Raw genomic sequence first — 15,692 nt, 5'->3', positions numbered from 1 at the left:
TGACCCCGGAGTAATGCTGTTTCCTTTGGCTGTGTTCATGGGTATTCATGTATGATTGAATGACAATTCAACTTGAACTCCAGTTATCTCTCTAAGAGCTTCTTAAGTGATACTATTGCACCTGCCTCAACTGTGTCCTCTGACAGCTTGTCCCATACGTTTACCATTTGCTACATTAAAAAAAAAATCCCCTTCAGGTCCCTTTTAAATCTTTCCTCTCTCACCTTATATTTGTACTCCCCTCCCTTGGGAAAAGGACTGTTACCATTCACCTTATTCATACCTTTCATAATTGTCATTCTGCCATGCTCCAAGGAATCAAGACCTAATATGGCCTACCTCTCCATATATATCTCTGGCATCATCCTTGTCAATCTTCTCTGCACTCTTTCCAGCTTAACCACTTCTTTCCTATATCAAGGTGACCGAAGCTGTACTCAGTATTCCAAGTGCATCTTCATCAATGGCTTATACAAATGCAACATAATGTCCTGACTCCCATACTCAGTGCCCTAGATAATGAAAGCCAGCATGCCTGTATCAACACCTCCTCTATCCATAACATTACTTTCAACGAACTATATATACTGGTACTCCTAGGTTTCTCTGTTCCATTGTAGTCTCTAGTGCCCTACCATTCATTGTGCAAGTCCTGTACTAGATTGACTTTCCAATGTGCATTATCTTACACTTACCTGTATTTAAACCAATTTACCACTCCTTGGCTGAGTTCTTTAACAGATCAAATCCCCCTGCAGTATGCAATAGCCTTCTACACTTGTTGAAGGCTTTATTAAAGTTCAAATAGACAACATCCACTTCTTTACCCATGTTTACAATTTTTGGCTATGCCTTCAAAAACCTCTAGAAATGTCGTATCACTTCCCAGGCATGCCACGTTGACTCTTCCTAATCAAAACGGGGATACCTTTCAAGATGGCGCTGCATTGCGTTTTCCGCCGAGCTCATGGCTCAGACTTTGGTGTTTTTGTCTAGGTTTGTCGAGATGGTTTTGGGGACAGTTGGGAAGTTTGAGGTCAGGTTAGGTTTGAGGAATGGTGATGTGGTGAAGTTAGAGATTGGATTAGGGTTTACAGACACAGAAGTGAATGGGTTAAGGGCTGAACTTCCGCTCTGTGCTCCGCGATCAAAGTCCAGTGAAGTAGGTGGCTGCAAAGGACATCTGTAGTCCACCCTTTCGCTCAGCATTTGAAGGCAAGCAGCATCGACAGTTAACAGAGGACATCTGAAGTCCAGATCAAAGCCAGCAATGTGGACAGGTGACAAAGGACATTCGCAGTCCAACCTTCCACATTGCATTTGAAGGCAAGTGATATCAACAGATGGCAAAGGGCATCCACAGGCCAGGCCTTCACTCCATGCTTGAAGGCCATGAGACCAGGAAGCACAAGGGCTGGTCAGCTGGTGCATCTGAAGTCACAGCCTGGACATGGTCTGGAGTTCGAAGTCCTATGATTGGCTCATCCGAGGGTCAATATCAAAGATCAAAGGTCAATTGGAAGTCCAGAAGTTGAAGCCCAATGGCTGAAGCCTAGGAGACTGTCCATTTGTGTGTGGGTAGATGAGAGGGAGGTTGGGTAGGAGGAAAGAGTCTTATTTTGCATTTATTGTTTTGTTGCTTGTTGTGTTCTATGTTATTCTGCCCAACATTGTGGGCATGCTTTGTAGGCACTGGGATGTGTGGTGAAACTTGCATGTTGCCCACAACATATCCCTAGTTCATGTTGGCTGTTAATGGAAATGATGCATATATGTGGAGTGCTGCGGGAGGGGTGTGGGACAGGTGGTCAGGGCAGTGGCGGTGTGGGTGTAGACACATCCAGCTCTGACACACCAGGCAAGTTTATTTGATTCAAAACAATTGGTTTATTGATCCTAACAGAATGTCTTTCTGGTGCTTCCCACTCCCACTCCTCTCCCTTCCCTTTTCTTTTTTTTTAGATGATGAGGACACTCAGTCCTCATTTATTTTCATTTAGAAATGCATGCATTAAAAAATGATACAATGATCCTCCTGAATGATATCACAAAAAAAAGGACAAACCAAGACTAAATCTGACAAAACCACATAATTATAACATATATTTACAACAATGCAAAGCAATACTGTAATTTGATAAAGAGCAGACCATGAGCACGGTAAAAAAAAAGGCTCAAAGTCCTGATCGACTCATCATCTAATGCAGGCGGTAGAAAGGAGAAACTCTCCCTGCCATGAACCTCCAAGCACTGACAACTTGCCGATGCATTGGAAGCACCCGACTGCAGCCGACTCTGAGTCCGTCCGAAAACTTTGAGCCTCTGACCAGCCCATCCAAGCACCATCCTCTGCCAAACGCTTCGACTCTGCTCCGGCTGCCAAGCAACAAGCAAAGCGGAGGACTCAGAGCCTTCTCCTCCGGAGATTCCGGACCACACAGTAGCAGTGGTAGTGAAGCAGGCATTTCAGAAGTTTCACCAGATGTTCCTCTGTGCTCTCACATCTGTCTCCATCAAATCAGGATTTTGCACGGCCTCCACTTGACAAATAACAGACATCACCACCATCAAGCTGCGTCACGCTGCCATCTCCTCCTCCCGACCTTTTCCCAACCATCATTCCCCTTTCCGTGTCCCTTCCCACTCTCAGTCCACAATAGAGACCTATATGGGTATCAGGCTTAATATCACTCATATATGTCATGAAATTTGTTGTTTTTTTGTGGCAGCAATACAGTGCAATACATAAAATTGCTACAGTACTGAGCAGGTCTAGGCCCCCTAGCTATATATATATATGTGATTACAACAGGAATTCTGCAGATGCTGGAAATTCAAGCAACACACATCAAAGTTGCTGGTGAACGCAGCAGGCCAGGCAGCATCTCTAGGAAGAGGTACAGTCGACGTCAGGACGAGACCCTTCGTCAGGACTAACTGAAGGAAGAGTGAGTAAGGGATTTGAAAGATGGAGGGGGAGGGGGAGATCCAAAATGATAGGAGAAGACAGGAGGGGGAGGGATGGAGCCAAGATCTGGACAGGTGATAGGCAAAAGGGGATACGAGAGGATCATGGGACAGGAGGTCCGGGAAGAAAGACAAGGTGGGGGGGGATCCAGAGGATGGGCAAGGGGTATATTCAGAGGGACACAGGGAGAAAAAGGAGAGTGAGAGAAAGAATGTGTGTATAAAAATAAGTAACAGATGGGGTACGAGGGGGAGGTGGGGCATGAGCGGAAGTTAGAGAAGTCGATGTTCATGCCATCAGGTTGGAGGCTACCCAGACGGAATATAAGGTGTTGTTCCTCCAACCTGAGTGTGGCTTCATCTTTACAGTACAGGAGGCCGCCCAGTGGCCACACATTTTAATTTCTGTCCGCCAGAGAAAGCAGGATCTCCCAGTGGCCACACATTTTAATTCCACATCCCATTCCCATTCTGACATGTCTATCCACGGCCTCCTCTACTGTAAAGATGAAGCCACACTCAGGTTGGAGGAACAACACCCTATATTCCGTCTGGGTAGCCTCCAACCTGATGGCATGAACATCGACTTCTCTAACTTCCGCTAATGCCCCACCTCCCCCTCGTACCCCATCTGTTACTTATTTTTATACACACATTCTTTCTCTCATTCTCCTTTTTCTCCCTCTGTCCCTCTGAATATACCCCTTGCCCATCCTCTGGATCCCCCCTCCTTTGTCTTTCTTCCCAGATCTCCTGTCCCATGATCCTCTCGTATCCCTTTTGCCAATCACCTGTCCAGCTCTTGGCTCCATCCCTCCCCCTCCTGTCTTCTCCTATCATTTTGGATCTCCCCCTCCTCCTCCAACTTTCAAATCCCTTACTCACTCTTCCTTCAGTTAGTCCTGATGAAAGGTCTCGTCCTGACGTTGACTGTACCTCTTCCTAGAGTTGCTGCCTGGCCTGCTGCATTCACCAGCAACTTTGATGTGTATATATATGTGCTTAAGATTTTTGCTCAGTACTGTGTTTCACTGTGTGTTTTGATGTAAATGTGATAAATAAATCTGACCTTCTGCCAAATGCTGGCGTATTCTATCCCTCAAAATACCCTCCAGTAACTTCCCCACTGGCCTGTAGTACCTGGTTTGGCTTTGTTAGACTTGTAAAACATCAGAACAATTTTAGTCACCTTCCAATCATTTAGAACGTCACCAGTGGTTAATAACGAAGCAAATATCCTTGGCCACTGCAATTTTCTCTCCAGCCTCACAAGGACTGAGGATTCTTTGAGTCAAGCTCTGGGGATTTATCCACCTTGATGCATCCTGCCTGATAAATGCATGACCACTGAAACATCTTCACTTGTTTCTTTTATCTCTTAATCAACCATGATTTTCTCAGTAAATACAGAACACTAGATGGGTGGGATCATATCCCCCATCACCTGTAAATTGAGACTTAAGTAATCTACAGATCTCTTAAAGAGATCTATTCTCTCTCTATCCACACTTTTCCTCTTAATATAGCTGTGGACTCTCCTGGGATTTTCTTGACAGATCCATTTTATACCCTTTGCTCTCACTCTCTTAATTGTATTCTTAATCTTTATATAGTCACCAAAAAATATAATCACCTTCCCCCAAAAATCAAATATAAGCTTGTTTCTTTTTCTTGACAAGAACCTCAACATCTCTTGAAATCTAAGCTTCTATAAATCCGCCCACGTTTACCTTTCACGCTGATCAAACATGCTGCTTTGGGACTCCTGATATCATGCTCTTAAATGCTTCCCAGTGCCATTCATTCCTTTCCTTTAAATCAGGAGTTCCCAACCTTTTTTAATGCCATGGACCAATACCATTAAGCAAGGGGTCCATTGACTCCAGGTTGAGAACCACTGATTTAAACAGACTCAGCCAATTGACCTCTGCTATGTCCCAGAAAATTAACTCTTCTTCTCTTTTAGGACCCCAAATTGTGTACCTGTCTTATCCTTTTTCATCACTATCTTATAACTAATATAATTATGGTCACTTGAAACAAAGCGATCTGCCAACTTCTACTTTAGTTACTTGACCATCCTTGTTCTGTAAGCATATACTGATTTATATATGACTCTATCTTTGTCTCTGCCCTGCCTCTGTAGTGCTGGTCATAATAGGGCCTAGCCATGTGTCAGATCATCTCAGAACTGGTTAGAACAGTCCATATCAACCAGTAAAATGGCAATGGCAAACTGGATCTTGTGAGATAACACAAAAAATTGTTAGTTTCTTGAGAAAGGCAACAGCATTTTCTTTTATGGAGACACCTGAAATCTACTAATTCCCTAAGCCTGTTGGCCTGTAAGTGGTCCATATCTCCTCATTCGCTGCACATTTATCTAAGAACCTCTTAAACACGTCCATGTATTTTACCTTAATCACCTGCACCATGTATAGATATCAGATTGGAAACTAAAACTTCAAGTGAAAATTCAATATTTCCAAACCAGATGATACAATGCCTGAAGGAAATGGTATTCATCTCACTGCATACCTTTTGTCTAGCAGGGTGATTTAAGTCACATTTTGAAGATGTTGCTGAAGAAACCTTGGAGATTGCTAACGCATTTCTTGTACACTGCCAGTATGGAAGTGATGAATATTTGAGGCGAAGGATATGGATGATGGGTGAATGCATTTTGTCTGGATGATGCAGATCTTAAACATTGTTGGTATTACATTCATCCAGATACATTGAAACCAGTCCATTATGTTCCTGGCTCTGGGCTTAGATGATGAAAGGTTTTAGAAATTGGCATGAAATATTCTGTATCTACAATTACAATTGTCTTTGCTCATACTCAGTGTGATTCCATACACTGGAGAGCTTTCCAGCAGATTCTTACTGACTTCAGTTTTATCCCGGTGTGTGGTGCAACATTTAGGTGGATGCTGTCCAGATATGAACAACATTCACTTCTTCTTGCCTTTTGAATTCAACTCCCCTCTCCTCTTCAATGCAGCAATTATAGCCGTATTTAGATCAAAACTATAATGTTGACAAGAACACCCTGAGCGGGGTGAATGTAGAGAAGGCAGCTGGTCCGGATGGAATACCTGGCTGTGTGCTCAGAGTCTGTGCAGGGCAGTTGGCCGGGGTCTTCACGGACATTTTTAATCTGTCCATGATCCAGGCAGTTGTCTCCACAAGCTTCAAGATCGCCACCATCATGCTAGTGCCGAAGCATTCCACTGCCATGGGCCTGAATGACTTCCGCCCAGTTGCACTCACCCCCATCATTGCAAAGTGCTTTGAGAGGCTGGTTCTATCACATCTGAAATCCTGTCTGCCCACTACCCTGGACCCCAATCAATTTGCCTATCACACCAACAAGTCAACAGAGGACGCCGTCTCCACGGCACCTCACTCTGGCCTGACCCACCTGGACAGCCCCGACTCTTACGTCAGAATGCTGTTCATTGACTTTAGTTCGGCATTCAACACTGTGATCCTCTCCAAGCTGATCACCAAACTTCGCCAGCTTGGTATCAGCTCATCCATCTGCAATTGGACCTTGGACCTTCTGACCAACAGACCCCAATCAGTTAAGTTAGACAACCTCTCCTCCTCCACTCTCACCCTGAACACCGGCGTGCCTCAAGGCTGTGTGCTGAGCCCTCTTCTGTACTCCCTTTTCACCTATGACTGCATTCCAGTATATGGTTCTAGCTCCATAAACAAATTCACAAATGACACCACGGTGGTTGGCCTGATCAGAGGGGATGCTGAGACAGCCTACAGGGACGAGGTCCAGCACCTGGCCACATGGTGTGCTGACAACAACCTGGCCCTTAACACCCAGAAGATTAAGGAGATCGTTGTGGACTTCAGGCATGCTAGGAGCCACACTCACGTCCCCATCTACATCAACGGAGCTGTAGTGGAGCGTGTATCAAGCTTCAAATTCCTTGGTGTCCACATTTCCGAGGATCTCACCTGGTCCCTGAACTCCTCCATCCTGATCAAAAAGGCGCAACAGCATCTTTATTTCCTGCAGAGCATCAAGGAAGCTCACCTCTGTCCCAGGATACTGAATGACTTTTACCGCTGTACCATTGAGAGCATACTCACCAACTGCATCTCAGTGTACTATGGTAAGTGTCCCGTATCGGACCGCAAAGCACCCCAGCATGTGGTGAAAACTGCCCAGCGGATTATTGGCACCCAATTGCCCACCATTGAGAACATCTACCATAAACGCTGCCTGGGCAGGGCGAAAAGCATTATCAAGGATGTATCTCACCCTAACCATGGTCTTTTTACTCTCCTCCCATCCGGTAGGTGCTACAGGAGTCTCCGCTCCCGCACCAGCAGGCACAGGAAGAGCTTCTTCCCCGAGGCTGTGACCCTGCTGAACTTCACAACACAGCGCTAAGCAGTATTGCAACCATATTGTACTGTCTCAGTACTTTTATATTTGTGTGCTGTAGCACTTAAACTTTTTATTCGCAATTATTTTGTAAATAACACTATTCTTTGCACTTCTGCTCATGCTAACTGCATTTCATTGGCTTTGTATCTGTACCCTGCACAGTGACAATAAAGTTGAATCTAATCTAATCTTTTTTAAATTATTTTTTTAAGGTCTTTCTTGCATCTTTTAATCATGAATATAATCAATAGTTTCCCTGAAGACTCATCTCCAATAATCAACAGCTTTGAATGTTCTAAATACTTTCAGGGAGTGTTTGAGTGTAAATTCTCCAGCTTTTCAAGCCTATAATGTTCATTTTCTAGGTCATCCTGTTGGTCTGATGATTTCGAATACAGGTTTTCAATTCTTCAATTCCATATCCAGTTAATGAAGAGATTGGGATTATATGTTTAAACTGGGCTTGTCTCATGGGGACCATTTCTTCTGGTATTAAGTGATAGAAATCTTGAGGCTGCTGAAGCTGTTGTATCAGTTCTTTAAATTTTTCTGCAGCATTCTCTAAATCCATTTTGTTTACAGCTAACAACGCAGGCTTTGATAAAAGCTGCACTTAATATAGCTCCAACTCCTTTGTTAAAAGCTGAACAGCTTCAAATACATTTCTAAATGGTGTTTCAGATGAAAGTTGGAATCCAGTCACATCCACCACATAAAGAAGTTGCTTGGTCCTCTCTACAGGTTTAAGAAACTTATGACCCATTCCTTTCTTTAAGTGTGCACCTTCAATCAAACCAGGCAGATCTGCTACTGACACCTGTTTGTAATCACTGTATAATTACGTTCCAATTTCTGGTTTCAAAGTAGTGAACGGATAATCTGCAATTTTTGGTTTTGCATGAAGCAATTTGCTCAATAGTGTAGATTTCCCAGCATTTGGAAACCCAACCAATCCAACATTTGCTACCAGTGTCAAATCCATTCTTATGATTCCACCTTGGTCCTTAGCAGGCAGAAAGTTAGTCCTAAATGATCCGCCATGACCACCCTGGGCTACAATAAACCGATCCCCTGTTCGGTTCAATTCACCTATTATTTTCCCATTATCATTAGTGATTGAAATTCCAACTGGGCCATAAATTTCACAGTCTTTTCCCTTTGCACCTTTAAGTGATCGTATGCTGCTGTTAGCACCAACACCAGCTACAAAACGTTTATTTGGATATTTATCCTTGATCATCTTCAAGGTTATTCCATCTTGTGCAACAACCAAGACATTCCCACCATTTCCACCCTCACCTCCAAATCGGGGAAGGCCCATTCCACCAGTGCCCCCACGGACATATAGTCTAAGATTATCAATAAAGTTGCCATACTTTCTCAGCAACGCGGGGCCGCACCGCCCCATGGCAACCACAGCCGGAATCTGTCTGTCAGAGCTTCCGCCTCCTCCAAACCTTCATCCGCTTACTGAGGGAAACCAGAGGTATTCACTTATTGCGATCTCCTTATTAAATAATAAAACATTTGTGCTGTACGATATGTTAATTTCAGCAGCACGATCAAGCCAAAGAGATCGAGAAACGTGTATAATTGTCAAGGAAAGCCTTTGGTACGTCATCTTCGAATCTAATCTAATCTACAAACGTTTGTAATATTCTACAGTAAAATATGTATCCAGAGCTGATTATGGTGAGTGGCAGAACAAGATCAGTTCAGTCAATGATTGTGCTGCCAAGCCGCTTGTGGTGGTGTCTTTGACATTCCCCTGCCCAGAGCAGATTTGTGTTCTGGCTATATTTTTACTGAGACTGCTCTTAGGAGGAGTTTTGATTGATCTTCTTGGGTGAAATAGTAGGAGATAATCAGAAAGAGGCTTCCTTGTTCCTATTTGACCTGAAGTTACTAAACTTTGTGGGCCCTAGAATCAATTGAGAACTCCTTGGCTTAATTCCTAATTGTATAACTCTGCCTTCCTGTTGAAAAAATCTGAGAGAGAAAAAATAACAAGATGATTTGATAATAATAGAAAACCTGACCTAATGATGTGTTAAGAAATATTTGAAAAAGCAGACAATTTAAAAACCTCAAATTACACTCTGAAGTTATTCACGACTATCCTCTTCTTACAGAAGCATCTGCATGATGCTAAACTAGGGCACATCATCAGTGATGTTACCTGGGGTCGTCAGGTGTTTTGGGTCTTTCAGCGTCATACACCATCGCCCAGGCGATCCACCCGGGGTTGATCAGACGCCAGCCTGTGCCCTAGCAGCAACCCATGGATCTTTATCCAGAGCCATCTTGACGCTTTCTCTGCTGCATCTGTGGTGGTAGAAATGGCTCTCCTTCTTCTCTCTCCCGTGATTCCAAGTGCAGTGTATACTTTGCAGAGCAACTGGCCTGCATAGCCATGACATCAGACCTCCACAGGCCAACACTTTGCTCTCCAGCCTCTTCCTTGGCAATTACTCTTCAGATCTTCATACTTGGCTCTTTTCCACTCATAGTCCTCCTCCATGTGCTCTTCCCACGGCATGGTAAGCTCAAGCATAAGAACGTGCTTCACTGAGTCGGACCACAACACAATATCAGGCCTCAATATAGTCTCTGTGATGTGGGGAGGAAACTGCAGCTGTTTTCCCAGGTCTGCTTTTAGCTTCCAGTCCTGCGCAGTGAAGAGCAACCCAGTTAATTTCCGGTGTTCTGTTGGTCTTTCGCCCCTTTGACAAAACAGATGGTACTCTTGACCAGACTTGTTTTCCGGCAGATGTTAAGGGTGCTGTAGATTGTCTCAGCAATTGTCCGGAGGTCCTGGTCATGCTGCCACTGATAACAGCCATCGGCAAGAGCTCTGGGGCAGCTGCTCTAGCGTACCAGTCTTCTCACAGAGGGGGCAAGCTGGTCGTTCTGCGAGGCCCCAGCAGCACAGGTTAGATGGGCTAGGAATCTTAAATTGTACATCTATCACTAGCAAACTGTACATTTGCTATTCATTTGTAGACTTTTAATATTTGCATTGGCTATGATAAAGCAGAAGTCATTTCAGAATTGTGTCCCAGCCTAGGCTGTTTCAATCTAATATAGGTAGCATTTGACTTTAATGATTGTACAATTGACAGAGATGTTTTTTTTCCAACTCACAACGAGCGACAGGGAATATAGTGGATTCCAGTTAAATGAGACACATCAGGACCAGTACATTTTAGCCTCATTAAGCAGCTGCCTCAATTAGCTGAGGTTTCATAGAAATAGTTAAAAAGGTCTAAAAGAGACAAGCTGAGTACTTAAAAGAATTATGTACTTAATTATGTACTTAATTAAAAGAATTATGTACTTAAAAGAAATGCAGAACAAATCAGAACACTACCAACAGTACTACAGTACTATAAAACTGTGTATTAGTTCCTAATAGTTATTGACAGAAGAATTCATCCAGTGTATGCAATGAACAAAATCAGCGCAGACAGCTGGTGCAGATAAGGGATAGCCTTCCTACAATGTTATCAACGATTGCATCCTCCAAATCTTTATTTTAATTGTAACATTCAAAATGATTGTCAATACCTTCAAATTCTTCGCAGTTCCTAACTTGCTGAAGTAGTGGAATCATTTCATTTGCACTCCCGGCTGCTTGTGACCATCTGTGTGAAAGCTTGCAAGAACAGTGAGCAAAACAGTTCCGCACTGTCTTTACCTACCATCCCATCAGCCTCTGCATCTATCATACTATCTTTCACAACTTCCACCATCTCCAAAGAGATCCTACCACTAAACATACTTTTACTTCCACCCACCGCATTCCATAGGGATCACTCTCTCTGTGATTCCCTTGTCCATTCGTCCCTCCCCACTAATCTCCCTCCCAGCACTTACCCCTGCAGCGGCCAAAGTGCTACACCTGCCCAGACACCTCCTCCCTCACCTCCATTCAGGGCCCAGGCAGCCCTTCCAGGTGAGGCAACACAACACTGGTGAATCCGCTGGAGTTGTCTATTGTGTCCGCTGCTCCCGATGCGGCTCCCTCTGCATTGGTGACACATGATGTCAAGCACCTCCGCACCATCCACCACAAGCAGGTCTTCCCAGTGGCAAAACATTTTAATTCCCATTCCCATTCCGCTGTGTCGGTCCAAGTCATCCTCTTGTGCAAAGATGAGGCCACTCTTAGGGTGGAGGAGCAACATCCTATATTCTGTCTGGCTAGCCTCCAACCTGATGGCATGAATATCAATTTCTTCTTCCGGTAAACAAATTCCACCCATCCCCTTCCTCTCTTCCCCACTCTGATCTCACCTGCCTATTACTTCCCCCTCGGTCCTCCTTCCCTTCCTCCTATAGTCCACTCTCCTGTTCAAACTGATTCCTTCTTCTCCAGCCCTTGACCTTTCCCACTCACCTTGCTTCACCCATCACCTTGCAGCTAGCTTTCTTCCCCTTCTCCCACCTTTTTATTCTATCATCTTCCCCCTTCCTTTCCAGTCCTGAAGAAGGGTCCTGGCCTGAAATGTCACCTATCTATTCATTTCCATAGATGCTGCCTGACCTGCTGAGTTCCTCCTGCTTTTTGTGTGTGTTGCTTTGGATTTCCATCATCTGTAGACCTTCTCATGTTTATTAGTTGTCTTACTGCTTATTCCTCACCAACTATCAGTGACAAAAATCATTGCCTTTTGAACACAAACACACACAACTGATGTTTTTTAAAAATTGACCGCTCTGGCAGTGTAGCGTATAACGGCTACACAAGTGTGTAGCTGGACTATGTTCTGCAATCTCTTTCCCCAGTTAAGTGGAATAGTGTCCTAAATAAATAAAGGGAACCCTGGCAATTTTCGCTTTGGTTTTTGTTCTTTACAAGTTGTCCGAAACTAGCGTCTGCCTCGATTAACCAATAGCCAAGTTAACCAGAACCCATTGTACTGAGGTTAATTTTTACCTTCACTCCGGCACTAATGTGACGAAGCTGATTACCTGTCATTATACAACTCATTTGATTTTCATCCTACATGAGCTTATTTAATGCAATCAGCTTGGCCACATTAATTGCACAGGTTCTGAAGGTGAGAATCACTTCCGAACTGGGTTCCAGTACAACTTAATGATATGAATTAAATGTTCTCAGCAGATTTGAATTAAAAATTATCCCTGACATATAATATTCAAGTTCTTTTGAACTGAAATCCAAAGTTTAAGCAAATCCAAATTAATTTTTAATATAAGGAATATGACACGAGCTTTTTTACCAATATTATATCCTCTTATCAAAATACTTCCACATTTATCTCTGGAAATATGCAATTAATCTGTTCTTTGTTAATGAACCTGGCTCCGTAAAGTCTGCTGTGAGGATAATGGTACTCATTTATTAAGTGCTTGCTTGATCAGCGTCTTCCCTCAGCCAACAGTTCAAAGGTTGTTGAAATGACTTGTCAGCAAAATTTTGAAACTGAGCTCATAAAAGTAAGTTGCTTCCTGTGCATATCTATTATTGTTTTAATCATAGCCCACATCTTTAGCAACATGGATAAATTGATCTGCATCTTAACTTCAATCGTAAGCGCAACATTTTGTTTTCATTTAAACCAATGAAGGGTACCAGTGTAGGTGCAGATAAGACATATCAATATAGAATTGTTTAACCATTCAAATTCATATGGACCGATCAGATTGTGCAAAGACATCAAGTTGAGGCAAAAGAATAGAGGACAATTTCTAAGATGCCTGTACGTAATCTTTGATCTTCATTCGATTTGCCTACTAGTAGTTGATGGTCAAAAGAATTGAGACATAAGGATATATCTGCCTCCATATTTTATGCCATATTTCACAAATGTTTACTATCAATTATTTCCATTGTTCAGTGCACCTGAGGCTGCGGATGAGATCTTAAAGAAATTCAAATAAAACAATTGTAAAGGCAAACTCTCTGAGACAAACACAACCTTCCTAAGGCAGGGTATCTCAACAGAATCAGAATTAGCAACTGCCACATATATTCAAATGAGTTGTATCTGTGAGTGGGGGGAAATGGATGCATGCTAAAGTCTGTATCCCTACTGATGCAGCAGGAATTTTTAGCAGATTGAAGGAGACAAGCGTCATCATCTAACAAAACCCATCACAGTAACATGCTACTTCTGTTGTGCCACTCATTTACAGTATTGTGCAAAAGTCTTAGGCACACATCTATAGCTAGGGTGCCTAAAGCATCTGTGCTGTACTGTATTTTTTAATGCGGAGCAGAGAGCGAGTTTGTAAATCTGGCAGGAGCAAAGGATGGGAATGGTGATGGTGGCGTGCCGTGGGAGGGCTGTCAGACAGATGGCAAGAAGAAGTGCCAGGGGAGGGGGCTGAGTTGTGCGGGTGCAGAGTCACCCAGCTCTGAGACACCAGGCAAGGTCATTTGATTCCAAACAACTGGCTTATTGATCAGAATCAGGTTTACTATCACTAGCATATGTCATAAAATTTATATATATATATATTAAAAAAGTTAAATTAAGTAACTAGGTAACTAGTGCAAAAAGAGAAAAGAAAAAGTAGTGAGGTAGTGCTCATTGGTTCAATGTCTATTCAGAGATCTGGTGGCAGAGGAGAAGAAGCTATTCCTGATTTGTTGAGTGGGTGCCTGCAGGCTCTTGTACCTCTTTCCTGATGTAGCAATCAGAAGTGGACATGTCTTGTATGATGAAGGTCCGTAATGCTGCCTTTATGAGGCATCGTTCCTTGAAGATGACTTGAATACTGTGGAAGCCAGTGCCCATAATGGAACTGACTAAGTTCACAACTCTCTGCAGCTTTTCTTTCGATCCTGAGCAGTCTCCCCATCCCCTTACCCAATGATGATGTAGCCAGTTAGAATTCGCTACACTGTACATCTGTAGAAATGTGTGAGTTATAGACTGGCATGCTGCCTTTGTAACTGCAGCAAAATGTTGGGCCCAGGAAAGATCCTCAGAGATATTGACACCCAGGAACTTGAAATTGCTCACCTTTCCACTTCTGATCCCTCGATGAGGATTGGTGTCTGTTCACTCGTCTTACTCTTTCTGAAGTCCACAATCAATTCTTTGGCCTTACTGACATTGAATGCAAGGTTGTTGCTGTGACACCGCTCAATTATATGCCTTTTTGTCATCATCTGAATGTCCGTTTGGTGCTTCCTGCTCCTTCCCCTTTCCCTTCTCCTATTTCCAATTATGATTCCCCTCTCCCTTCCCCCTTCCCACTCGCAGTTCACATAGAGATCCTGATCAGAATCTGGTTTATCATTACTCACATGTCATGAAATTTGACTTTTTTGTGGCAGCAGTACTGTGCAATACATAAAATTACTACAGTACTTCGGAAAAGTCAGACAGCCGACATATAATTCTAATATCCATCATTTAACATTGTGAAATACAGATATTTAATACCAAAATATCCTAGCAATCTGATAAGTATTTAATAGAACTGGGCACATTGACCAAAACAGATCAACCAACTTGTAATTCATTTCTATAAACATTTGACCATCCATTCTTTTGACAGAACCTGATGACTTGCCAACCATCATTTCACTTCAGTTAGCATTTTTATCTTTGTAAAATATCTGTATTTGTGAACTCAATGCAGATAAACACTCGGCTCTCTAGGTAGGGCTCCTCGTTCGACCTTGCAGTGGTCAAGATGGCATTGTGACTAGACTGCTGAATGCTGAGTACTTTCAGGAAATCATGGGTTCTAACACTGAAACTATGCCAGTTGTAAAGGTGACTCACAACAGTAGGTATCAACATGGCCAGTTGGACCTTTGACTGCCATGGCCCACACACTCCTGTTTCGGGTCAAGTGGATCAATTCATTGGTATTCATTTCCAGTTCTCTGGCTGCTGTCTCCATCATCATTTGTCTTTGTCTTCCTCTTGCTTTCTTCCCTTCAATCGTTCCCATAATTACCGTGCATTCTAACTCTTCTTTCCTAATCACATGTCCAATGAAGTTACATTGCCTTTTCATGATCTCATACATTATTTCTCTTTTTGTATTTGCTCTGTTCATGATATCCTTGTTAGATATTCATTTCGTCCATAATATTCTTTGCATCCTCCTCAAAAACCACATCTCTGCTGCTTCAATTTGTTTCCTCATGTTACTAGATACTGTCCAACATTCTGAGCCATATAACATAACTGGATAAACGTAACATTTCAGTACTCTGAGGCAGGTTGTCATGCCTAGTTTAGTATTGGTCATTATACTCTTCATTCTCGTAAAGATGTCTTTTGTTATCCCTATTCTTCTTTTGACAAATGGCCTTTCA

The 15,692-nt window shown here is 43.0% G+C and overlaps 1 protein-coding gene and 1 pseudogene across 1 annotated transcript in view; both read right to left on the bottom strand.

The window, feature by feature from the left end:
* The window catches only part of astn1 (astrotactin 1), a 2,762,425-nt gene that overhangs the window by 2,206,239 nt on the left and 540,494 nt on the right, over nt 1-15,692 (bottom strand). The window lies entirely within an intron of this gene.
* LOC140206388 (GTP-binding protein 10-like) lies at nt 7,690-8,792 on the bottom strand (annotated as a pseudogene).

The sequence above is a fragment of the Mobula birostris genome, chromosome 12 (genome assembly GCF_030028105.1).
Source record: "Mobula birostris isolate sMobBir1 chromosome 12, sMobBir1.hap1, whole genome shotgun sequence".
NCBI classification, from domain to species: domain Eukaryota; kingdom Metazoa; phylum Chordata; class Chondrichthyes; order Myliobatiformes; family Myliobatidae; genus Mobula; species Mobula birostris.
The sequence above is the reverse complement of the archived record's forward strand: the minus strand, read 5'-3'. Positions and strand labels throughout refer to the sequence as shown.